Source organism: Arachis hypogaea, chromosome 15, assembly GCF_003086295.3.
Source record: "Arachis hypogaea cultivar Tifrunner chromosome 15, arahy.Tifrunner.gnm2.J5K5, whole genome shotgun sequence".
Lineage (NCBI taxonomy): Eukaryota > Viridiplantae > Streptophyta > Magnoliopsida > Fabales > Fabaceae > Arachis > Arachis hypogaea.
In genome coordinates, this window is record NC_092050.1 from 61,696,254 (window position 1) to 61,722,582 (window position 26,329).

Sequence of the window (26,329 nt, forward strand, 5' to 3'; positions counted from 1 at the left end):
GTATTTGGGGAAGAGAGTTATGAAAATGTGTGAAGAGGAGAGAAGAAGAGGTGGGGTAGGTGGGGATCCTGTGGGGTCCACAGATCCAGAGGGGTCAAGGATGTATCATCCCTGCTCCTATTAGACATGTAAACGCCCTTGCAGTGCAATCCTGGCGTTTAACGCCAGACTGCTGCCTGTTTTTGGTGTTAAACACCCAAATGTAGCCTGTTTCTGGCGTTTAACGCCAGATTGATGCTTGTTTCTGGCGTTTAAACGCCAGAGTGCTCTTCCTCCAGGGTGTGCTATTTTTCATTCTGTTTTTTTGATTTTCCACTAGTTTTTGTGACTTCACATGATCATCAACCTAAAAATAAACATAAAATAGAAATGGCAATATAAATATATATAATTAAATAACATTGGGTTGCCTCCCAACAAGCGCTTCTTTAATGTCAATAGCTTGACAGTGAGCTCTCATGGAGTCTCACAGATGTTCAGAGCATTGTTGGGACCTCCCAACACCAAACTTAGAGCTTGAATGTGGGGGTTCAACACCAACTTAGAGTTTGGTTGTGGCCTCCCAACACCAAACTTAAAGTTTGACTGTGGGGACTTTGGTTGACTCTGCAGTGAGAGAAGCTTTTCATGCTTCCTCTCCATGGTTACAGAAGGAGAACCTTGAGTTTTAAATATAAGGTAGTCCTCATTCAGTTGAAGGACCAACTCTCCGCTGTCCACATCAATCACAGCTCTCGCTGTGGCTAGGAAGGGTCTTCCAAGGATGATGGATTCATTCTCATCCTTCCCAGTGTCTAGGATTATGAAATCAGCAGGGATGTAAAGGCCTTTAACCTTTACTAACACGTCCTCTACTTGTCCATAAGCCTGTTTCATGGATTTGTCTGCCATCTCTAATGAGAATTTGGTAGCCTGTACCTCAAAGATTCCTAGTTTCTCCATTATAGAGAGTGGCATTAAGTTTATACCTGACCCCAGGTCACACAGAGCTTTCTCAAAGGTCATGGTGCATATGTTATAGGGAATTAAGAATTTACCAGGATCCTGTTTCTTTTGAGGTAGAGTTTGCTGAACCAAGGCATTTAGTTCCTTGATGATTGCCAAATAATTTGGCATTCAGCTTCATGATTGCCCATAAATATTGAGTAACTTGCTCTTCAGCAATGTCTTCATCTTCTTCAGAAGATGAATAGTCATCAGAGCTCATGAATGGTAAAATGAGGTTCAATGGAATCTCTATGGTCTCTAGATGAACCTCAGATTCCTTTGGTTCCTCAAAGGCAAACTCCTTATTGGTCAGTGAACGTCCCAGGAGGTCTTCCTCACTAGGATTTACGTCCTCCTCCTCCTCTTTGGGTTCGGCCACACCAAGTAAGGTAATGGCCTTGCACTCTATTTTTGGATTCTCTTCTGTATTGCTTGGGAGAGTACTAGGAGGGGTTTCAGTGACTCTTTTACTCAGCTGGCCCACTTGTGCCTCCAAATTTCTAATGGAGGACCTTGTTTCATTCATGAAACTTTAAGTGGCTTTAGATAGATCAGAGACTATATTTGCTAAGTTAGATGGATTCTGCTCAGAATTCTCTGTCTGTTGCTGAGTGGATGATGGAAAAGGCTTGCTATTGCTAAACCTGTTTCTTCCACCATTATTAAAGCCTTGTTGAGGCTTTTGTTGATCCTTCCATGAGAAATTTGGATGATTTCTCCATGAGGGATTATAGGTGTTTCTATAGGGTTCTCCCATGTAATTCACCTCTGCTATTGCAGGGTTTTCAGGATCATAGGCTTCTTCTTCAGAAGATGCCTCTTGAGTACTGTTGGATGCAGCTTGCAATCCATTCAGACTCTGAGAAATCATATTGACTTGCTGAGTCAATATTTTATTCTGAGCCAATATGGCATTCAGAGTATCAATTTCAAGAACTCCCTTCCTCTGAGGCATCCCATTACTCACAGGATTCCTTTCAGAAGTGTACATGAATTGGTTATATGCAACCATGTCAATGAGTTCCTGAGCTTCTACAGGCGTTTTCTTTAGGTGAATAGATCCACCTGCAGAATGGTCCAATGACATCTTTGATAGCTCAGACAGACCATCATAGAATATATCCAGGATGGTCCATTCTGAAAGCATGTCAGAAGGACACTTTTTGATCAGTTGCTTATATCTCTCCCAAGCTTCATAGAGGGATTCACCTTCTTTCTGTTTGAAGGTTTGAACATCCACTCTAAGCTTGCTAAGCTTTTGAGGAGGAAAGAACTTGGCTAAGAAAGTCGTGACCAGCTTATCCCAAGAGTTCAGGCTATCTTTAGGTTGAGAGTCCAACCATATTCTAGCTCTGTCTCTTACAACAAATGGGAAAAGCATAAGCCTGTAGACCTCAGGATCAACCCCATTGGTCTTAACAGTATCACAGATCTGCAAGAATTCAGTTAAGAACTGAAAAGGATCTTCTGATGGAAGTCCATAAAACTTACAGTTCTGTTGCATCAGAGAAACTAATTGAGGCTTTAGCCCAAAATTGTTTGCTCCAATGGCAGGGATTGAGATGCTTCTTCCATGTAAATTGGAATTTGGTGCAGTAAAGTCACCAAGCATCTTCCTTGCATTGTTATTATTTTCGGCCATGTCTCCTTCTTTTTCGAAAATTTCTGACAGATTTTCTCTAGAGAGTTGTGCTTTAGCTTCCCTTAGCTTCCTCTTCAGAGTCCTTTCAGGTTCAGAATCAGCTTCAACAAGAATGTTCTTATCCTTGTTCCTGCTCATATGAAAAAGAAGAAAACAAAAAAGAAGAGGAACCCTCTATGTCACAGTATAGAGATTCATTTATGTGAGTAGAAGAAGAAAAGAAATTCGAACATAGAAAGAGGGAGAGGGTTCGAATTTTAAGAAGAAGAGATGTGTTAGTAGATAAATAAATAATTAGAAGGAGATGAGAGAGAAGAATTTTCGAAAATAATTGAAAAGAAAATAAAAATATTTTTGTTTTTAATTTAAAATTAAAATTAAAATTTGAAAATTTAAAAAAAGATGAAATTAAATTAAAAGTTAAAACAATTAGTTAATTAAAAAGGAATTTTGAAAAAGAGGAAGGTGATTTTCGAAAATTAGAAAGAGAGTTAGTTAGGTAGTTTTGAAAAAGATATGATTGAAATAGTAAACTTTTAAAATCAAACAAAAAGTCAAGTAGTTAATTGAAAAAAATTTGAAGATCAATTTTTGAAAAGATAAGAAGTTAGAAAAGAAGTTAGAAAAGATTTTGAAATTGATTTTGAAAAATATGTGATTGAAACTTATTTTGAAAAAGATTTGAAAAAGAAATTTAAAAAGATTTGATTTTTGAAAATTAAAGTTGATTACTTGACTAACAAGAAACAAAAAGATATTATTTTAAAATTTAAAGATTGAACCTTTCTTATTAGGCAAGTAACAAACTAAATTTTTTTGAATCAATCACATTAATTGTTAGCATTAATTTCGAAAATATGAAAGAAAAAAATTAAAAATATTTGATTTTTGAAAAAGATTTGAAAAAGATAGAATTTTTAAATTGAAAATTTGATTTGACTCATAAGAAACAACTAAATTTTAAAAAGTTTTGAAAAAGTCAACTCAAATTTTCGAAAATTTATGAGAAGAAAAAGGGAAAGATATTTTTTTTATTTTGAATTTTTAATGATGCAAGAGAAAAACAATGAAAAGACTTAAAACATGAGAACTCAAGATCAAAACACATGATGCATGCAAGAACGCTTTGAATGTCAAGATGAACACCAAGAACACTTTGAATGTCAAGATGAACACCAAGAACTTATTTTTAAAAATTTTTAAGAAAAGGAAAACATGCAAGACACCAAACTTAGAAATTTTCAAACTTTAGACACTAACAAATTGAAAATGCATATGAAAAATAAGAAAAGACAGAAAACAAGAAAAATTAAAGATCAAACATAGAAAATCATCAAGAACAACTTGAAGATCATGAAGAACACATGCATGAGTTTTTGAAATTTTTAATGAAATTAAAAATATGCAATTGACACCAAACTTACAATTTGACACTAAACTCAAACAAGAAACATCAAATTATTTTTTATTTTATGATTTTATAAAAAAAATTTTGGATTTTTCGAAAATTATTTTGAAAAGGAAAATAAGGATTTCAACATTTTTAATAGGAATTCCAGGAATATTGCAATGTTAGTCTAAAACTCCGGTCCAGGAATTAGGTATGGCTTACTAGCCAGCCAAGCTTTCAGTGAAAGCTCCGGTCCAAAACACTAGACATGACCAATGGCCAGCCAAGCTTTAGCATACATAGTTCAAGCATGTGAAGAGGAAGACTTAGTCCAAAAGAATTTAGACATGGCTTTACAGCCAGCCAGGCTTCAACATGTCGTCATGAAACTCTAGAATTCATTCTTAAAAATTCTGAAGAACATAGAATATTTTATTTTTTTGAAAACTTTTTTTTTTTGAAATTTTTCGAAAACAAAAATAATAAAAATAAAAAGCTTAAAATTAAAATAAAATTACCTAATCTGAGCAACAAGATGAACCGTCAGTTGTCCAAACTCGAACAATCCCCGGCAACGGCGCCAAAAACTTGGTGTGGGAAAATCGTGATCGTTCATTCCTTGGTAACGGCACTGAAAACTTAATACGCACGTTCATAATCTTAGTTCTTTGCCAAAACTTCGTACAACTAACCAGCAAGTGCATGGAGATAAGCGTTTGGAGATGCTTTTGTTCCTTCTGAACCTCTGCTTTCCTATTGTCTTCATCCAATCCTTCATACTCCTTTCTATGGCAAGCTTTATGTAGGGCATCACCGTTGTCAATGGCTACTTCCCGTCCTCTCAGTGAAAATGGTCCAAGATGCGCTGTCACCGTACTGCTAATCATCTGTCGGTTCTCGATCATACTGGAATAGGATTCAGTAATCCTTTTGCGTCTGTAACTACGCCCAGCACTTGCAATTTTGAAGCTCGTCACAGCCATCCCTTCCCAGATCCTACTCGAAATACCACAGACAAGGTTTAAACTTTCTGGATCTCAAGAATGGCCGCCAATAATTCTAGCCTATATCACAAAGACTCTGATCGTGAATCAGGAGGCTAAGAGATGCATTCAAGCTTGTTTACATGTAAAACGGAAGTGTTTGTCAGGCACGCATTCATAAGTGAGAATGATGATGAGCGTCACATAATCATCACATTCATCATGTTCTTGTGTCCGAATGAATATCTTAGAGAAGAAATAGGCTTGAATTGAATAGAAAAATAATAGTACTTTACATTAATTCATGAGGAACAACAGAGCTCCACACCTTAATCTATGGTGTGTAGAAACTCTACCGTTGAAAATACATAAGTGGTAATGGTCCAGGCATGGCCGAATGGCCATCCTCCACAAAGGTCTAAGATAGCATAAAACTGATCAAAGATCCGACCCTAAATACAATAGTAAAAAGTTCTATTTATACTAAACTAGTTACTAGGGTTACAGAAATGAGTAAATAATGCAGAAATTCACTTCCAGGCCCACTTGGTGTGTGCTTGGGCTGAGTATTGAAGCTTTCACGTGCAGAGGTCTTCCTTGGAGTTAAACGCCAGTTTGTAACCTGTTTCTGGCGTTTAACTCTACTTTGCAACCTATTTCTGGCGTTTAACTCCAGAATAGGGCAGAGAGCTGGCATTGAACGCCAGTTTGTGTCATCTAAACTCGGGCAAAGTATGGACTACTATATATTGCTGGAAAGCCCTGAATGTCTACTTTACAACGCAATGGAGAGTATGCCATTTGGACTTTTGTAGCTCCATAAAATTCACTTTGAGTGCAGGGAGGTTAGAATCCAACAGCATCTGCAGTCTTTCTTCAACCTCTGAATATGGTTTTTGCTCAAGTCCCTCAATTTCAGCCAGAAAATACCTGAAATCACAGAAAAACACACAAACTCATAGTAAAGTCCAGAAATGTGATTTTTATTTAAAAACTAATAAAAATATATTAAGAACTAATCAAATCATACTAAAAACTATGTAAAATCAATGCCAAAAAGTGTATAAATTATCCGCTCATCAGAGACCAAGGCGAGAAAAGGTAAGTTGCCCGCAATTTGTACGTGTCCCATGGCATTCCGGATGTTTCTTGGTAGGTTTAGAGGCTGGTCTGTAAGGATGCACCATAGTAGAACGGCCATATCTGCAGTGAAGGAGGACTCATGAGTGCTCGAAAATACGTAATGGGACATAATCTGTGCCCACACGCGAGTCTCCAAGGTAAGTGCAGAAGCCAATATTTCCTTAGGTCGGGAACGATGGTATCCGTAGATCCATCTGCTGCCAGGTAGTGCGATAACTCTGAGAATAGCGTCCCAGTCAAATTGGTACATCTGGCGCTTGAGTGCGGCCTCTTGAAATGCATCCAGTCCTTCTAGAGTAGGGGGAAGATCTAAAGCTCGTTGAATGGCCTCTTCTGTAATGGGGACTTGCTTCTGAGGGACATAGACAGACTACAGGTTTGGCAGGTGGAAATTAGAGTAGAACTCGACTAACTAGGAAAGATTAACCTGCCGTGGCTGTCTCAATAGGAAACCCCATTGTCTTCAATCAATTTGTGGCTCAACAAATTCAGCAATACGGGTCAGGAGGATAAGAAGGTATTCGTTGTTATAACTCCTTTCTGCCAGGATGGGGAACATCTGCTTACAGTAGCGATTGGTAAATCGCGCAGTGTCCTTTGCTGGGAAGGCTTTCTCTTTTTCATCAACCTTTATAATCCTCTTAATTCTTTTTGTTGAGGGCTTAATTGCAGTTGAAGATGGCTCTGCCACTAATGCTCTTTTTGTTCCTCTTCTTGCTGGTGGTTTGGGAGTAGCTTTCTCCTTACCTTTCTTGGTGGCCATCCTAAAAGAAAGAAAAGAGAAAGTAGGTTAAAATGTCAAGGGTTAGAGCAAGGAAGAGAATGGGAAAGGTGGTAATCAATGCACATTAAAAGATGAATGATGTTAACACATGGTCATGACTACATGTGAAAAATCATCAACGGAAATATAGCAAGTGCATATGATGACAATTAAATACAAGGTGTTTATTGGCATGCAGGCAAAGGCATGAGTAGCATAGATCAAGCATTCAATGTCCAAGTTAGATTACCGAGTCTTTCAAACTAATAACCTGTTTGTAATAACAATTATATTTAAATAATAAAATAAAAAAAGGGTTTTTGTGAGAAGCAAGCAATTAGAGTAGTAGATTAAAAGAAATCTCAAAATGGTGCACAATGACATATGGGCGTTTTCACAAACACATAGCATGCATGGTAAATAAGCTATTGAAAGTATTGAATTGAACATGCAAGCAACCCTTAAAAATTAATATATAATTGCCAAACAAGTCCATAACAATCCACAAGCAAATCATAAGGAATAATAATGACCCTAATAAATTTCCAACACCAATTAAAAGAAAAAGAAAGAAAAAGAAAACATGGATAATGAAAGTGAAAATAAAAAGAAAAGAAGAAGAAAACATAAAAATAAGAAGAAAAATAGAAAAGTAAGGAGGGAAGAAGAAAAGAAAAACCTTGATAATGGTGGTGAGAGAGAGAAAAAGTAGAAAGTGAGAAAGAAGGAAGAAGGAAGAAAAGGGGGAGAAAGAAATAAGAAGGGAAAAGAAAAAGTAGGATTTGGGGAAGAGAAAGATAAGATGTTTTGGCAGATTAGGATAAGTTGTGCGGCGCAAGCGACGCGGACGCGTGGGGTACGCGTTCGCGTGGATGGCGCTTATATGAATCGATGCGGTCGCGTCGGTCACGCGGACGCGTGACTCGTTCGGTGCTACTGGCGCGAGGGCAGCCTCGCGCACGCACAACTCTCTGTTCGAATCTCATTGTTACCAAATTCCAGGGTGACGCGTTCGCGTAGTGGACGCGATCGTGTGGGTGGCCAATATTGGAAGATGATGTGGACGCGTGGGACACGCGTTCACGTGGTAAGACTTGTGCGTCTAGCGCCAGTCCAGCCCAACTCCAGCACAACTTTCGGCCATGCACCCTTTCTTACGTCGATTTTCAGGTCACGCATCCGCGTGGGTGACGCGGACGCATGGGAGGCATTATTCCCACATGACGCAGATGCGTCAGCGACACAGTCGCGTGGATCAATTTGTGCATAAGGCACGCCTCTAGCCACGCTCTCGCGTGACTTTTTGTTAAGTTTGCGTTTGCTTCCCAGGGCCAATACGACGTGGACGCGTCGCATGCCGCTTTCCTCCTTTCATTTTTTTATATGCAATTGTGCAAATAAAGATGCAAACTAAATGTGCTAATAATGAGAAGAGTTATTGAAAAAGAAAACTAAGAAGAAAGAAAGGAACGATCATACCATGGTGGGTTGTCTCCCACCCAGCACTTTGCTTTAACGTCCTTAAGTTGGACGCTCCACTAGCTCAGTCTTCTGCTGTGGGTGGATCCTCCAAGAGGAAGATCTCTAGCTCCTTAGTTTTTGTCGCCTTCTCACCATGATATAGCTTTAAGCGATGTCCATTAACTTTGATGAATTCAGAGCTTGAAGGATGACACAGGTAGAAAACTCCGTATGGCTCAGCCTTCTCTACTCTATATGGACCTTCCCATCTTGATCTCAACTTGCCTGGCATGAGCCTCAGTTTAGAGTTATAAAGGAGGACAAAGTCCCCAGGTTTGAACTCTCTTCCCTTGATGTGCTTATCATGCACAACCTTCATCTTTTCCTTGTACAGCCTTGAGTTCTCATAAGCTTCTAGGCGAAGGCTTTCTAATTCTTGCAATTGCAACTTCCTTTCAACTCCGGCTTTCTCAAATTCCATATTGCACTCCTTTACTACCCAAAAGGCTTTGTGCTCTACCTCAACTGGGAGATGACAGGCTTTTCCATAAACTAAGTGGAAGGAACTCATCCCAATGGGTGTCTTGTAAGTTGTTCTGTATGCCCAGAGTGCATCTTGTAGCCTGGTGCTCCAGTCTCTTCTATGAGGTTTGACTATCTTCTGCAATATACTCTTTATCTCTCTGTTAGACACCTCAACTTGCCCATTAGTCTGGGGATGGTAGGCTGTTGCCACTTTATGAACTATCCTAAGCTTCTTCAGTAATCCTGTTAGTCTCCTGTTACAGAAATGGGTGCCTTGATCGCTCACGATTGCTCGTGGTGATCCAAAGCGACAAATAATATGGGTTCTAACAAAGGAAACAATAGTGTTAGCATCATCAGTGCGGGTAGGAATTGCTTCCACCCATTTAGAAACGTAATCTACAGCTAAAAATATATAAAAATAACCATTAGAATGTGGAAATGGACCCATGAAGTCAATGCCCCAAACATAAAAAATTTCACAGAAAAGCATAGTCTGTTGAGGCATCTCATACCTCTTGGATATATTACCAAACCTTTGGCATGGGGAACAAGATTTACAAAATTCAGCAGCGTCTTTAAAAAGAGTAGGCCACCAGAATCCACAGTCTAAAATTTTTCTAGCTGTTCTTTGAGGGCCAAAATGTCCTCCACTCTCAGATGAGTGGCAGGCCTCTAAAATGGACTGGAATTTTGATTGAGGCACACACCGTCTAATTACCTGGTCAGTGCCACATCTCCATAAATATGGGTCATCCCATATATAATATTTGGACTCGCTTTTCTGCTTGTCTCTTTGATGCTTACTAAAGTTTGGAGGAAAAGTGCAGCTAACTAGATAATTAGCTATAGGTGCATACCAAGGGACTACTTCAGATACTGCTTGCAGGTTATCAAATGGGAAATTATCATTTATAGGGGTGGAGTCATCCCTAATGTGCTCAAGGCGACTCAAGTGGTCTGCCACTAGATTCTGGTTACCACTCCTATCCTTAATTTCTAAATCAAATTCTTGTAGTAGCAGTATCCAACGTATAAGCCTTGGTTTCGACTCCTTTTTAGCTAATAAATACTTTAGAGCTGCGTGGTCTGAGTACACTACTACTTTAGCACCAAGTAAATAGGCTCGAAATTTATCCAGAGCAAAAACAATAGCAAGAAGCTCTTTCTCAGTAGTAGTGTAATTAGATTGAGTAGTGTCTAAAGTCTTAGACGCATAAGCAATTACAAAAGGATCCTTACCTTCACGCTGAGCCAGCGCTGCTCCTACTGCATGGTTGGAAGCATCGCACATGATTTTAAATGGCTGGCTCCAGTCTGGTCCTCTCACAACTGGAGCTTGAGTCAGGGCAGTCTTCATCTTATCAAACGCTTGTTTGCAATCCTCACTGAACTCGAACTCAATATCTTTCTGCAGTAGTCTGGATAAGGGTAGTGCTACCTTACTAAAGTCCTTAATGAATCTCTAGTAAAAACCTGCATGGCCAAGGAACGAACGGACTTCCCTGACAGAGGAGGGGTAAGGTAAACTAGAAATAACATCCACCTTTGCTGGATCTACAGAAATGCCAGTATTAGACACAACATGTCCTAGTACAATCCCTTGTTTTACCATAAAGTGACATTTTTCAAAATTCAATAAAGATTTGTACTAACACATCTATCTAATACTCTAGATAAACTATCCAAGCAAAGGCTAAATGAATCACCATAAACACTAAAATCATCCATAAAAACCTCCATACAGTTCTCAATAAGGTCAGAGAAAAGACTCATCATGCACCTTTGGAAAGTAGCTGGTGCATTGCACAAGTCAAAGGGCATTCTCTTATAAGCATAAGTGCCAAAAAGACATGTAAAAGTAGTCTTTTCCTGATCTTCAGGAGCTATATGGATTTGAAAATAGCCTGTATAACCATCTAAGAAACAATAATGGAATTTACCTGACAGGCGATCAAGCATCTGATCAATGAATGGCAAGGGGTAATGATCCTTGCGAGTGGCTTGGTTGAGACGCCTATAGTCAATGCAAACTCTCCATGAATTCTGCACTCTAGTTGTCAGAAGCTTTCCATGCTCATTTCTTACTGTTGTGATTCCAGACTTCTTGGGCACCACTTGTACTGGACTGACCCATTCGCTATCTGAGATGGGGTAAATGATATCTGCTTCAAGTAGCCTAGTCACTTCTTTCTTGACAACTTCTAAGATGGTGGGATTCAGTCTTCTTTGAGGTTGACGGACGGGCTTTTCTCCTTTTTCTAGGAATATTCTGTGCTCACAAACTTGAGGGCTGATGCCTACTATATCCGCCAGGCTCCATCCAATTGCTTTCTTGTGTTTCCTCAGCACACTGAGTAGCTGTTCTTCTTGTTGGAAAGTGAGTTCCCTTACAATAATAACTGGAAACTTCTGTTTGTCCTCAAGGTAGGCATATTTGAGGTGTGGAGGGAGGGGCTTTAATTCTAATTTCTGCTCATGGCCAGGCTCTAGATCATTCGGAGCTGGTGATAATGGCAAAGTGCCCTCATTGTCCTCTGAAAGTGTCCGCACACTTGGACCTTATCCTGTGTACTTCTCTTCTAATTCCTCCTGGTGAACTTCAGCCATGGTTTCATCTATGATATCACACTGGGAGATAGAATGATCATCCGAAGGGTGCTCTATAGCTCCATTTAAACTAAATTTCACGATTCTGCCATCTATTTCAAAAGAATAAGTTCCGAAAAATGTGTCCAGCTTGAACTTTGAAGTCTTCAGGAATGGTCTTCCAAGCAGGATTGATGATGGCCTTCCTGAGTCATTAGGGGGCATTTCCAGGATATAGAAGTCAATGGAAAATGTGAGCCCCTTAATGCTCACTAATACATCTTCAGCAATTCCAACCACTGTAATAATGCTTTTATCTGCTAACACAAAATGAGCTGCCATCCTTTTTAAGGGAGGGAGCCTCAAAGTATCATATATATACAAAGGCATTATACTAACACATACTCCTAAATCACACATGCAGTCAGAAAATATCATACCTCTAATAGTACAGTTAACCATACATGGACCTGGATCACTACACTTTTCAGGTATACCTCCCATTAAAGCAGATATAGAACTACCTAAAGGAATAGTTTCTAATTCATTAGTTTTTTCTTTATGTATACATAAATCTTTTAGAAACTTTGCGTATTTAGGTACCTGCTGAATAACATCAAAAAGGGGAACAGTTACCTCGACCTTTTTGAATATTTCTACCATTTTGGGATCAAGTTCCATCTGCTTCCTGGGCTTCCTTGCAATTTGTGGAAATGGAATAGGAAGGGCATTTTCTGTAGCGTCTGCATCCTTTGGTGCTTCTTTCTGTGGTTGAGCTTCTTCTTCTTCAACCATGTCTTGTATGTCCTCTTCTTCTTCAGCATCCTCTACTTCCACCACCTTTTCATCTGAGGCATGTTCTGATGGGATTGGCTCCTCCTGATTCCTCTCTTGCAGTGTGGTTCCGGACCTTAGAGTGATGGCATTGATGCCACCCTTTGGATTGGGTGAGGGTTGACAAGGAATTCTACTGGAGCTTGCATGTTGAGTGTTTGAAGTATTGGATGATCCCAGCTGAGAGATGATAGCTTGTATAGCGGATGTTAGACCGTTAAGTGAACTTCCATGTTCCTTTGTCCTTGTGCAATGGATTGAAGCGCCTCGTCACTCGGAGAGGAATTAGATTGAGTGATCTGCGGAATTTGTTGTTGGTTGTGCTGTGCTCCTTGGGATTGCCTCAGGTGAGGTGCTCTGTAAGGCTGGTTCTGGTTCTGCTGCCTGTTGTTGTTATTATTCCACCTCTGATTTCCTTGATTGTCTCTGCCTCCTCTGTTATTGTTGTCCCTCCAACTCTGGTTAGAATTATCTCTCCAACCTTGGTTGGAATTGTCCTGCCATCCATGGTTGTAGCTGCCACCTTGTTGTATCCTTGGTTGAGTTGGTCATAGAAGTTATGAGTAGTTGCCACAGTGTTGTCTTCTTGCTGGAGCTGCGGACATTCATCAGCATAATGGCTATAATCAGCACAGATCCCGCACACTCTCTGTGGGACTAACTATTGGCTCTGCTGCGCTTGTTGTTGATTCAACTGCATCTGCTTCAGTAAGTTGGTCATTTCACATATACTCTGAGTCAGAGCAGTAGTCTCCTTGCTAGAAGATACCTCTGCAACAGCTTTTGACCGGCTTTATTTCTGCCTATGATTCCGAGTAATTCAGCTAAGTCGCTGATCAATTGCCATGCCTCATCAGTGGTCTTGTACTTTTTCATAGTCCCATTGCTAGCACTTTCCAATGTGGTCTTATCTTGGGGCCTCATGCCCTGTGTGACATAGCTGAGCAACATTATCTTATCAATCATATGGTGGGGGCATGCTTCCAGAAGATTGTTGAAGCGCTCTCAGTATTCGTAGAGAGTCTCGGACTCGTCCTGAACAATCATGGAAATGTCTTTCCTCAGTTTATCAGTAACTTCAGCTGGAAAGAATTTTTCCAAAAATTCTCTTCTAAGCGTATCCCAGTCAGAAACAGTTGCTGCAGGTTGAGTGTTGATGAGCGGATAATTTATATGCTTTTTGGCATTGTTTTTACATAGTTTTCAGTATAATTTAGTTAGTTTTTAGTATATTTTTATTAGTTTTTAAATAAAAATCACATTTCTGGACTTTACTATGAGTTTGTGTGTTTTTTTGTGATTTCAGGTATTTTCTGGCTGAAATTGAGGGACTTGAGCAAAAATCAGATTCAGAGGTTGAAGAAGGACTGCAGATGCTGCTGGATTCTGACCTCCCTGCACTCAAAGTGGATTTTCTGGAGCTACAGAACTCCAAATGGTGCGCTCTCAATTGCGTTGGAAAGTGGACATCCAGGGCTTTCCAGCAATATATAATAGTCTATACTTTGCTCGAGTTTAGATGACACAAACCGGTGTTCAACGCCAGTTCCATGCTGCATTCTGGAGTTAAACGCCAGAAACAGGTTGCAAAGTGGAGTTAAATGCCAGAAACAGGTTACAAACTGGCGTCCAACTCCAAGAGAAGCCTCTACACGTGTAAAGCTCAATGCTCAGCCCAAGAACACACCAAGTGGGCCCCAGAAGTGGATTTCTGCATCATTTACTCATTTCTGTAAACCCTAGTAACTAGTTTAGTATAAATAGGACTTTTTACTATTGTATTTACATCTTGGGATCATTTTTAGTCTTGGTTACTCCGGTTCTCCTCTGGGGCCGAGACCAATGAACTCATTATCACTTATGTATTTTCAATGGTAGAGTTTCTACACACCATAGATTAAGGTGTGGAGCTCTGTTGTTCCTCATGAATTAATACAAAGTACTATTGTTTTTCTATTCAATTCAAGCTTATTCCGATTCTAAGTTATTCATTCGCACCTCAATATGAATGTGATGATTGTGACAGTCATCATCATTCCCAACCTATGAACGCGTGCCTGACAACCACTTCCGTTCTACCTTAGATTGAATGAGTATCTCTGGGATTCCTTAATCAGAATCTTCGTGGTATAAGTTAGAATCCATGGATGGCCATTCTTGAGATTTGGAAAGTCTAAACCTTGTCTGTGGTATTCTGAGTAGGATCTGGGAAGGGATGGCTGCGACGAGCTTCGAACTCGCGAGTGCTGGGCGTAGTGACAGACGCAAAAGGATCAATGGATCCTATTCCAGTATGATCAAGAACCGACAGATGATTAGCCATGCAGTGATAGCGCATTGGACTATTTTCACTGAGAGGACAGGATATAGCCATTGACAACGGTGATGCCTGACATACAGCTTGCCATAGAAAGGAGTATGAATGATTGTATGAAGACAACAGGAAAGCAGAGATTCAGGAGGAACGAACGCATCTTCATATGCTTATCTGAAATTCTCACCAATGAATTACATAAGTATCTCTATCCTTAAATTTACGTTTTATTCATCTTTTAATTATTAAATCTCCATAATCAATTGAATCCGCCTGACTGAGATTTACAAGGTGACCATAGCTTGCTTCAAGCCGACAATCTCCGTGGGATCGACCCTTACTCACGTAAGGTTTATTACTTGGACGACCCAGTGCACTTGCTGGTTAGTTGTGCAAACTTGTGACAAAGAACTAAGATTATGAACATGCGTATTGAGTTTTTAGCGCCGTTACCAAGGAATGGAACCGTCACGATTTCTGCGCACTAAGTTTTTGGCGCCGTTGCCGGGGATTGTTCGAGTTTGGACAACTGACGGTTCATCTTGTTGCTTAGATTAGGTAATTTTATTTTAATTTTAAGCTTTTTATTTCTTATTCTCGAAAAATACAAAAAAAAATTTCTTCTTTTTCGTTCCTCCCAAAATAATTTTCGAAAAAAAATACAAAAAAAAGTTAATAAAATCATAAAGCCAAAAATATTTTGTGTTTCTTGTTTGAGTCTAAAGTCAAGTTTTAAGTTTGGTGTCAATTGCATTTTTTTTTATTTTCTAAAAATTATTTTCGAAAATTTCATGCACTGCATTCTTCATGATCTTCAAATTGTTCATGGCCAGTCTTCTTGTTTGATCTTCATATTTTCTTGTTTTATGTCTTTTCTTGTTTTTTCATATGCATTTTCAATTTGTTAGTGTCTAAAGTTTGAAAATTTCTAAGTTTGGTGTCTTGCATGTTTTCCTTTTCTTAAAAATTTTCAAAAATAAGTCTTGGTGTTCATCTTGACATTCAAAGTGTTCTTGGTGTTCATCTTGACATTCAAAGTATTCTTGCATGCATTAGTTGTTTTGATTCATAATTTCTATGCTTTGTGTCAATTTTGTGTTTTTCTCTTTCATCATTAAAAATTCAAAAATTAAAAAAATATATTTCCCTTTTCTTCTCATCAAATTCGAAAATTTGAGTTGACTTTTTCAAAAAATTTTAAAATCTAGTTGTTTCTTATGAGTCAAACCAAATTTTCAATTTAAAAATTCTATCTTTTTCAAATCTTTTCAAAAAAATCAAATCTTTCTCATATATCTTTTATGATTTTCAAAAATTTCAAATTAATTTTCAAAATCTTTTTCTGATTTTTATTTCATATTTTCGAAATTAATGCTAACAATTAATGTGATTGATTCAAAATTTTTAAGTTTGTTACTTGCCTAGTAAGAAAGATGCAATCTTTAAACTCTAGAATAATACCTTTTTAGTTTCTTGTTAGTCAAGTAATCAACTTTGATTTCAAAAATTAAATCTTTTTAAATTTCTTTTTCAAATCTTTCTCAAAATAAATGTCAATCACATCTTTTTCAAAATCAATTTCAAAATCTTTTCCAACTTCTTTTCTAACTTCTTATCTTTTCAAAAATTGATTTTCAAACCTTTTTCAATTAACTACTTGACTTTTTGTTTGATTTTAAAAGTTTACTATTTCAATCATATCTTTTTTAAAACTACCTAACTAATTCTATCTCTAATTTTCGAAAATCACCTTCATCTTTTTCAAAATTCCTTTTTAAATTAACTAATTGTTTTAAATTTAATTTAATTTGATTTAATTTTTCCTTTCTTAATTTTCAAATTTTTAATTTTAAGTCTAATTTAAAAACAAAAATACTTTTATTTTATTTTATCTAATTTTCGAAAATTCTTCTCCCTCACTTCCTTCTATTTATTTATTTATTTACTAACACTCCTCTTCATCTAAGAATTCGAACCTACTCCTCACCCTTGTGTTTCGATTCTCCTTCTTCTATTCATATCTTCTTCTACTCACATAAAGGAATCTCTATACTGTGACATAGAGGATTCCATATTTTTCGTTCTCTTCTTTTTCATATGAGCAGGAACAAGAACAAGAACATTCTTATTGAAGCTGATCCTGAATCTGAAAGAACTCTAAAGAGGAAGCTAAAGCACAACTCTCTGGAGAAAATCTGACAGAAATTTTCGAAAAAGAAGGAGACATGGCCGAAAATAACAACAATGCAAGGAAGATGCTTGGTGACTTTACTACACCTAATTCCAATTTACATGGAAGAAGCATCTCAATCCCTGCCATTGGAGCAAACAATTTTGAGCTGAAACCTCATTTAGTTTCTCTGATGCAACAGAATTGCAAGTTTCATGGACTTCCATCAGAAGATCCTTTTCAGTTCTTAACTGAATTCTTGCAGATCTGTGATACTGTTAAGACCAATGGGGTTGATCCCAAGGTCTACAGGCTTATGCTTTTCCCATTTGCTGTAAGAGACAAAGCTAGAATATGGTTGGACTCTCAACCTAAGGATAGCCTGAACTCTTGGGATAAGCTGGTCACGGCTTTCTTAGCCAAGTTCTTCCCTCCTCAAAAGCTTAGCAAGCTTAGAGTGGATGTTCAAACCTTTAGACAAAAGGAAGGTGAATCCCTCTATGAAGCTTGGGAGAGATACAAGAAACTGACCAAAAAGTGTCCTTCTGACATGCTTTTAGAATGGACCATCCTGGATATATTCTATGATGGTCCGTCTGAATTATCAAAGATGTTATTGGACCATTCTATAGGTGGATCCATTCACCTAAAGAAAACGCCTGCAGAAGCTCAAGAACTCATTGACATGGTTGCAAATAACTAGTTCATGTACACTTCTGAAAGGAATCCTGTGAGTAATGGGATGCCTCAGAGGAAGGGAGTTCTTGAAATTGATACTCTGAATGCCATATTGGCTCAGAACAAAATATTGACTCAGCAAGTCAATATGATCTCTCAGAGTCTGAATGGATTGAAGGAATCATCCAACAGTACTATAGAGGCATCTTCTGAAGAAGAAGCTTATGATCCTGAGAACCCTGCAATAGCAGAGGTGAATTACATGGGTGAACCCTATGGAAACACCTATAATCCCTCATGGAGAAATCATCCAAATTTCTCATGGAAGGATCAACAAAAGTCTCAACAAGGCTTTAATAATGGTGGAAGAAACAGGTTTAGCAATAGCAAACCTTTTTCATCATCCACTCAACAACAGACAGAGAATTCTGAGCAGAATTCATCTAGCTTAGCAAATATAGTCTCTAATCTATCTAAGGCCACTGTGAGTTTCATGAATGAAACAAGGTCCTCCATTAGGAATTTGGAGGCACAAGTGGGCCAGCTGAGTAAAAGAGTCACTGAAATCCCTCCAAGTACTCTCCCAAGCAACAGAAGAAAATCCAAAAAGAGAGTGCAAGGCCATAGCCTTACATGATGTGGCCGAACCCAAAGAGGAGGAGGAGAACATGAATCCTAGTGAGGAAGACCTCATGGGACGTTCAGTGACCAATAAGGAGTATCCCTTTGAGGAACCAAAGGAATCTGAGGCTCATCTAGAGACCATAGAGATTCCATTGAACCTCCTTCTGCTCTTCATGAGCTCTGATGATTGTTCTTCCTCTGAAGAGGATGAAGACATTACTGAAGAGCAAGTTGCTAAATACCTTGGTACAATCATGAAGCTGAATGCCAAATTATTTGGTAATGAGACTTGGGAAGATGAACCTCCCTTGCTCACCAATGAACTAAATGCATTGGATAGGTAGAAATTACCTCAAAAGAAACAGGATCCTGGTAAATTCCGAATTCCCTGTAACATAGGCACCATGACCTTTGAGAAAGCTCTATGTGACTTGGGGTCAGGAATAAACTTAATGCCACTCTCTGTAATGGAGAAACTAGGGATCTTTGAGGTGCAAGCTGCTAGAATCTCATTAGAGATGGCAGACAACTCAAGAAAACAGGCTTATGGACAAGTAGAGGACGTGTTAGTAAAGGTTGAAGGCCTTTACATCCCTGCTGATTTCATAATCCTAGACACTAGGAAGGAAGAGGATGAATCCATCATCCTTGGAAGACCCTTCCTACCCACAGCAAGAGATGTGATTTATGTGGACAGAGGAGAGTTGATCCTTCAACCGAATGAGGACAACCTTGTGTTTAAAACTCAAGGATCTCCTTCTGTAACCATGGAGAGGAAGCATGAAAAGCTTCTCTCACTGCAGAGTCAACCAAAGCCCGCACAATCAAACTCTAAGTTTGGTGTTGGGAGGCCACAACCAAACTCTAAGTTTGGTGTTGAACCCCCGCATTCAAACTCCAGGTTTGGTGTTGGGAGGTTCCAACAATGCTCTGAACATCTGGGAGGCTCCATGAGAGCTCACTGTCAAGCTATTGACATTAAAGAAGCATTTGTTGGGAGGTAACCCAATGTTATTTAATCATGTCTATTTTATTTTCTTTTTGTTATTTCGTGTTTTATTAGGTTGATGATCATGTGAAGTCACAAAAACTACTGAAAAATCAAAAATAGAATGAAAAATAGCATTGAAAACAGCACACCCTGGAGGAGAGCAGTCTGGCGTTTAAACACCAGAAACAAGCATCTGTCTAGCATTTAAAGCCAGAAACAGGCACCAAGCTGGCGTTTAACGCCAGAAACAAGCATCTGCCTGGCGTTAAACGCCAGAAACAGGCTACATTTGGGCGTTTAACGCCAGAAATAGGCAGTAGTCTGGCGTTAAACGCCAGGATTGCACAGCAAGGGCGTTTTACACGCCTAATTAGAGCAGGGATGTTAAGTTCTTGACCCCACTTGATCTGTGGACCCCACAGGATCCCTACCTTTTCTTCTCTCCTCTTCACACCTCAATCACTCTTCCCCATAAACCCCACATACCTTCAAAATTCAAACTAATTTCCCTCCGAAACCCAACCCTAATGGCCGAACCCTACACCCCCCTCACTCCTATATAAACCCCTCACTCCTTCTTCCTTTTCACACAACACAACCCTCTCTTCTTCTCCTTGGCCGAATACATCTTCTTCCCCCATCTCCTCCATTTTCTTCTTCTTCTACTACTTTCTTTCTTCTTTTGCTCGGGGACGAGCAAACATTTTAAGTTTGGTGTGGTAAAAGCATAGCTTTTTATTTTTCCATATCCATTTATGGCACCTAAGGCCAGAAAAACCTCTAGAAAGAGGAAAGGGAAGGCAATTGCTTCCACCTCTGAGTCATGGGAGATGGAGAGATTCATCTCAAAGATCCATCAAGACCACTTCTATGAAGTTGTGGCCAAGAAGAAAGTGATCTCTGAGGTTCCTTTCAAGCTTAAAAAGAATGAGTATCCGGAGATCCGACTTGAGATCCAAAGAAGAGGTTGGGAAGTTCACACCAACCCCATTCAACAAGTCGGGATCTTAATGGTTCAAGAGTTCTATGCAAACGCATGGATCACTAGGAACCATGATCAAAGTGTGAACCCGAATCCAAAGCATTGGCTTACCATGGTTCGGGGGGAATACTTAGATTTCAGTCCGGAAAATGTAAGGCTGGCGTTCAACTTACCAATGATGGAAGAAAACGCACGCCCCTACACAAGAAGGGTCAACTTTGATCAAAGGTTGGACCAAGTCCTCATAGACATATGTGAGCAAGGAGCTCAATGGAAAATTGACTCAAGAGGCAAGCCGATTCAATTAAGAAGGCATGACCTCAAACCAGTGGCTAGGGGATGGCTAGATTTCATTCAACGCTCAATCATTCCTAATAGTAACTGGTCTAAAGTTACTATAGACCGGGCCATCATGATCCATAGTATCATGATTGGAGAGGAGGTGGAAGTTCATGAGATTATACCTCAAGAACTTTACAAGGTGGCTGACAAGTCCTCCACTTGGGCAAGGTTAGCCTTTCCTCACCTCATATGCCACCTCTACAATTCGGCTGGAATTGACATAGAGGGAGACATCCTCATTGAAGAGGACAAGCCCATCACTAAGAAAAGGATGGAGCAAATAAGAGATCATGGACCTCAACATGAGCATGAGGAAATTTCTCACCATGAAATCCCTGAGATGCCTCAGGGGATGCACTTTCCTCTACAAAACTATTGAGAGCAAATCAACACTTCCCTAGGAGAATTAAGCTCCAACATGGGACAACTAAGGATGGAGCACCAAGAGCATTCCATCATCCTCCATGAAATTAGAGAAGATCAAAGAGCTATGAGGGAGGAGCAACAAAGACAAGAAAGAGACATAGAGGAGCTCAAAAACACCATTGGTTCTTCAAGAAGAGGAAGACGCCACCCTCACTAAGGTAGACTCATTCCTTAATCTCCTTGTCTATTTATTTTACTGTTTTTCAATTTTTGAGCTTTATGTTTTATTTATGTTTATGTCTTTACTATATGATCACTAGTGTCTAAGTGTCTATGCATTAAAGTTGTGAATGTCCTATGAATCCATCACCTTTCTTAAATGAAAAATGCTTTAATTACAAAAGAACAAGAAGTACATGGTTTCGAATTCATCCTTGAAACTAGTTTAATTATTTTGATGTGGTGACAATACTTTTTGTTTTCTGAATGAATGCTTGAACAGTGCATATGTCTTTTGAAGTTGATGTTTATGAATGTTAAATATGTTGGCTCTTGAAAGAATGATGAAAAAGAGAAATGTTATTTGATGATCTGAAAAATCATAAAAATGATTCTTGAAGCAAGAAAAAGCAGTGAATACAAAAGCTTGCAAAAAAATAGAAAAAAGAAAAAAAATGGCAAAAATAAAAGAAAAGGAAAAAGCAAGCAGAAAAAGCCAAGAGCTCTTTAAACCAAAAGGCAAGAGCAAAAAGCCAATAGCCCTTAAAACCAAAAGGCAAGGGTAAATAAAAAGGATCCAAGGCTTTGAGAATCAGTGGATAGGAGGGCCTAAAGGAATAAAATCCTGGCCTAAGCGGCTAAACCAAGCTGTCCCTAACCATGTGCTTGTGGCGTGAAGGTGTCAAGCCAAAAGCTTGAGACTGAGCGGTTAAAGTCGAGGTCCAAAGCAAAAAAAGAGTGTGCTTAAGAACCCTGGACACCTCTAATTGGGGACTTTAGCAAAGCTGAGTCACAATCTGAAAAGGTTCACCCAATTATGTGTCTGTGGCATTTATGTATCCGGTGGTAATACTGGAAAACAAAGTGCTTAGGGCCACGGCCAAGACTCATAAAGTAGCTGTGTTCAAGAATCAACATACTGAACTAGGAGAATCAATAACACTATCTGAACTCTGAGTTCCTATAGATGCCAATCATTCTGAACTTCAATGGATAAAGTGAGATGCCAAAACTATTCAAGAGGCAAAAAGCTATAAGTCCTACTCATCTGATTGGAGCTAAGTTTCATTGATATTTTGGAATTTATAGTATATTCTATTCTTTTTATCCTATTTGATTTTCAGTTGCTTGGGGACAAGCAACAATTTAAGTTTGGTGTTGTGATGAGCGGATAATTTATACGCTTTTTGGCATTGTTTTTACATAGTTTTCAGTATAACTTAGTTAGTTTTTAGTATATTTTTATTAGTTTTTAAATAAAAATCACATTTCTGGACTTTAATATGAGTTTGTTTATTTTTCTGTGATTTCAGGTATTTTCTGGCTGAAATTGAGGGACTTGAGCAAAAATCAGATTCAGAGGTTGAAGAAGGACTGCAGATGCTGCTGGATTCTGACCTCTCTACACTCAAAGTGGATTTTCTGGAGCTACCGAACCCCAAATGGCGTGCTCTTAATTGCGTTGGAAAGTAGACATCCAGGGCTGTCCAGCAATATATAATAGTCTATACTTTGCCCGGATTTAGACGATCCAAACTGGTGTTCAACGCCAATTCCATGCTGCATTCTAGAGTTAAACGCCAGAAACAGGTTGCAAAGTGGAGTTAAACGCTAGAAACAGGTTACAAACTGGCGTTCAACTCCAAGAGAAGCCTCTACACGTGTAAAGCTCAATGCTCAGCCCAAGCACACACCAAGTAGGCCCCGGAAGTGGATTTCTGCATCATTTACTCATTTCTGTAAACCCTAGTAACTAGTTTAGTATAAATAGGACTTTTTACTATTGTATTTACATCTTGGGATCATTTTTAGTCTTGGTTACTCCGGTTCCCCTCTGGGGCCGAGACCAATGAACTCCATTATCACTTATGTATTTTCAACGGTAGAGTTTCTACACACCATAGATTAAGGTGTGGAGCTCTGCTGTTCCTCATGAATTAATACAAAGTACTATTGTTTTTCTATTCAATTCAAGCTTATTCCGATTCTAAGATATTCATTCGCACCTCAATATGAATGTGATGATCGTGACAGTCATCATCATTCCTGTAAATCATGTTGCTTGTATGCGAAGTTTGTATTCGTAGGTTTTGATGAATGACAAACCAACAAACGACATGAAAGACAAACCAACAAACAACTTGAATGAACAAGCATATTGAAAGATCAACCAACATTCAACGTTGAGGAATGAAGAGTTGAAAGCAACACAACAACAACAAGAAACTCAAGTCCACAACATTTGAAGACAAGTATAGTGTCTTAGGACTTAGGTAACTTCTTGTTAAGAACCAATTGCTAAATCTCTCAACACACACTCACAAAATGTTTTAATGCACATCTTGCAATTCGATGCTAGCCAAATGGTTTAAAAACTTGTTTTCAAAGGTACAAAAGCATAGGAATTGACTCCAACAAGTTTGAGATCAATCCTAAGTAGTTTGAAGTGATTTTAAGCCATTCTTTAAGGTTTGCATCGATGCACACTCATCTTGCATCGATGCAAAGCATGCAACGACTTGTTGCATCGATGCAAAGATGTTTGCATCGATGCAACCTAGCTGAAAATTCAAATTTCAGCTTCAAAGACACATTTGCATCGATGCAAAGTGTTATGCATCGATGCAAATGATTCAAAAACATAAAAAACGGCTAGTTTTAACAAAACGGCTCCATCCCATTAACTCCCAAACGTTTCTAAGGTTTGGGAAGTCTATAAATAGATGGATTAAAGCCTTATTTCACACATGTGAGTATTTGCAAACTATCTTGTTCATATTCTTTCATTCTACACATTTTTAAGGTGTTATAATACACAATTTGAGAGAGCAATATCAATTGGTTCAATAGTGCTAAACTTGTAATCATACACTCTTCTAGAGAGTACTCATTTCATCTCAACAATTCTTTGAGAATTGTTTTCTTGTACACTTTGTAAATTGGAGTGTGATCTCCAAGGTTGAGTCAAGAGTTATAAACACTATAGTCGGTGAGGATACCAAAGAAGTATACTAAGTACTCAAGGCAAATCTTAGAGAAGGTATCTCTAAGTGGAGTGGGTTAGTATACGAGTGGTGATCATATACCGTGAGGTGTTAGAAACTAAGGACTCGGATTGTAAAAGGTTTTGCGCGAGCACCTTGAAGCTTGGCAATAGTAGAACTTCTCAATAGCGATTGAGAAAGAAAGTGGACGTAGGACAAGGATTGTGCCGAACCACTCTAAATAGCGTTTGCATCTCTCTAAACTCATCTCTTCAATATTATTGTCTTTTATCTTTGAGCAAATAAATTGTGATCGAAAAGTAGCTTCGTAAGTACTTAAGGAATGGCTTAAATCCGATTGGTGAAAAGCTTGATCAATTTATTTGAGTTGGTGTCTATTGGAAAGTAAAAGCTCCTTATAAATGCTTAGCAATTGAGTTAAGCTCTTGGAAAAATACTAGTACAATAACACTTTTGTATATTGTCTTTAACTTTCGCAAAAAGATTCATTGTTGTTGCAATACTCAATTCACCCCCCCCCTCTTGAGTAATTGTGCATAGGTTCTACAAGTGGAATCAGAGCTTAACCCTTTGAAAGACTTAACCGTTTAAGGGAAAAGATCATGGCAAGCACAAGCTTTAACAACAACAACACTAGTGAAGGTAACTCAACCGCTAGACCTCCTCTTTTTAGCGGAACAAATTACTCTTATTGGAAAAATAAGATGAGAATTTGGATCCGTTCTCAAGATGTGAGAATTTGGAAAGTGATTGAGAATGGAAATCACATTCCAACAAAGACAACAAGCGCTAAAGAAGGAGAAGTCTCCGTCTTAAAGCAAGTACCGAAAGGAGAAAATGAATATAGTGACGATGATTGGAAGAAAGTGGCAATGAATGATAAAGCCATCAACTTCATTCATTGTGCACTTAACGAGCATGATTATATCAAGATCTCTACATGTGAAACCGCTAAAGAGATTTGGGATAAACTCCAAATCACTTACGAAGGAACCGACCACGTTAAAGAATCAAAGGTATTTATGTTGGTTCATGAATGGGAAAATTTTAAAATGAAAGATGAAGAGAGCATTGAAGAAGCTCTTGAAAGACTCTCCAAGATCTTCAACAATCTAAGCATGCTTGGCACAAAATACAATGATAAACAAATTGTGACTAAGGTGCTTACAAGCCTTACACCAAAATGGAACTCCAAAGTGAACGCCATTGTGGAAGGAAGGCTCTATGATCAACTTACATTCGATCAACTACGAGGTAATCTTCTCACCTATGAAATGACTATGCTAAATAGACAAAAAGGTGAAGAAAGCAAGAAGAAAAGTCTCGCCCTTAAAACAACATCACTACAAGAAGAGAGTGATGATAATGAAGAAGAAGGAGATGAAGAATTTGCACTCTTATTGAAAAGATTCAATAAGTTTGCAATGAAGAAAAACTTCAAGAGCAAAACAAAGGTACCAAAATGCTATGAGTGTGGAGAATTTGGACACATCAAACCCAATTGTCCAAAACTTCAAAAGGAGGACAAAAACAAGAAATTTAAGAAGAAGGAGAAAGCATACATATCATGGGAGAATGAGGATGAATCCGACTCCGATGACGATGAGGTTGCAAATCTTTGCTTAATGGCAAGCGAAGAAAAGGTTAGTGATGACAACTCCACTTCTTTTAATTTACAAGATGAATATGATGCCTTACTTGAGGTGTACACAAAACTTACCCAAGATTATTCTCTCCTAAAGAAAAAGAATATGGATCTTTTAAAACAAAATGAGATGTTGAAAAACGAGAATATCAATCTTGGAAAAGATAAGTGTAGCACAAGTAGTGATCCATACAAATCTTGTAAAATGCATGAAAATGAAATTACAAATCTTAAGAACACTTTAGCTAAGTTCAATGAATCTTCAAAGAACTTAGATAAAATGTTGAAAAACCAAAAGCATGTTCATAATAAGGAAGGTTTAGGTTTTGAAAAAGGAAAATTTAAAAATGCTAAAACTCCTATTAGGCAACCGCAAGCCCAAAAGGCAAGCATGCCTAAAAGGAATGAAGCCTTTAAACATCCTCCTCAACATGCTTCATTTAGAAATTATAATCACAATGCATATAGATCAAAAGATGTTGCATTTAGGAAACAACCTAGGCAACCATTTAGAAACATGCATAGGATGCATAATCCAAATGTCATATGTCATTATTGTAATAAAGTAGGTCATATAGCACCCGTATGCTTTACTAGAATTAAACATATAAACTTTCGTAGTCAAGATGCGAGATGGGCACCTTATGGGCATTATGCTCATACTAACCATCAAGGA

At 38.5% G+C, this 26,329-nt stretch overlaps 2 non-coding genes across 2 annotated transcripts; one reads left to right on the top strand and one right to left on the bottom strand.

The window, feature by feature from the left end:
* The first annotated feature begins 2,128 nt into the window (after positions 1 to 2,128).
* LOC112752424 (small nucleolar RNA R71) lies at positions 2,129 to 2,236 on the top strand. The gene has a single exon (XR_003176862.1). It is a non-coding gene; the product is annotated as a small nucleolar RNA R71 (small nucleolar RNA).
* Positions 2,237 to 17,249: 15,013 nt separating this feature from the next.
* Positions 17,250 to 17,357, bottom strand: LOC112752109 (small nucleolar RNA R71). The gene has a single exon (XR_003176551.1). It is a non-coding gene; the product is annotated as a small nucleolar RNA R71 (small nucleolar RNA).
* Between the last annotated feature and the right edge of the window lie 8,972 nt (positions 17,358 to 26,329).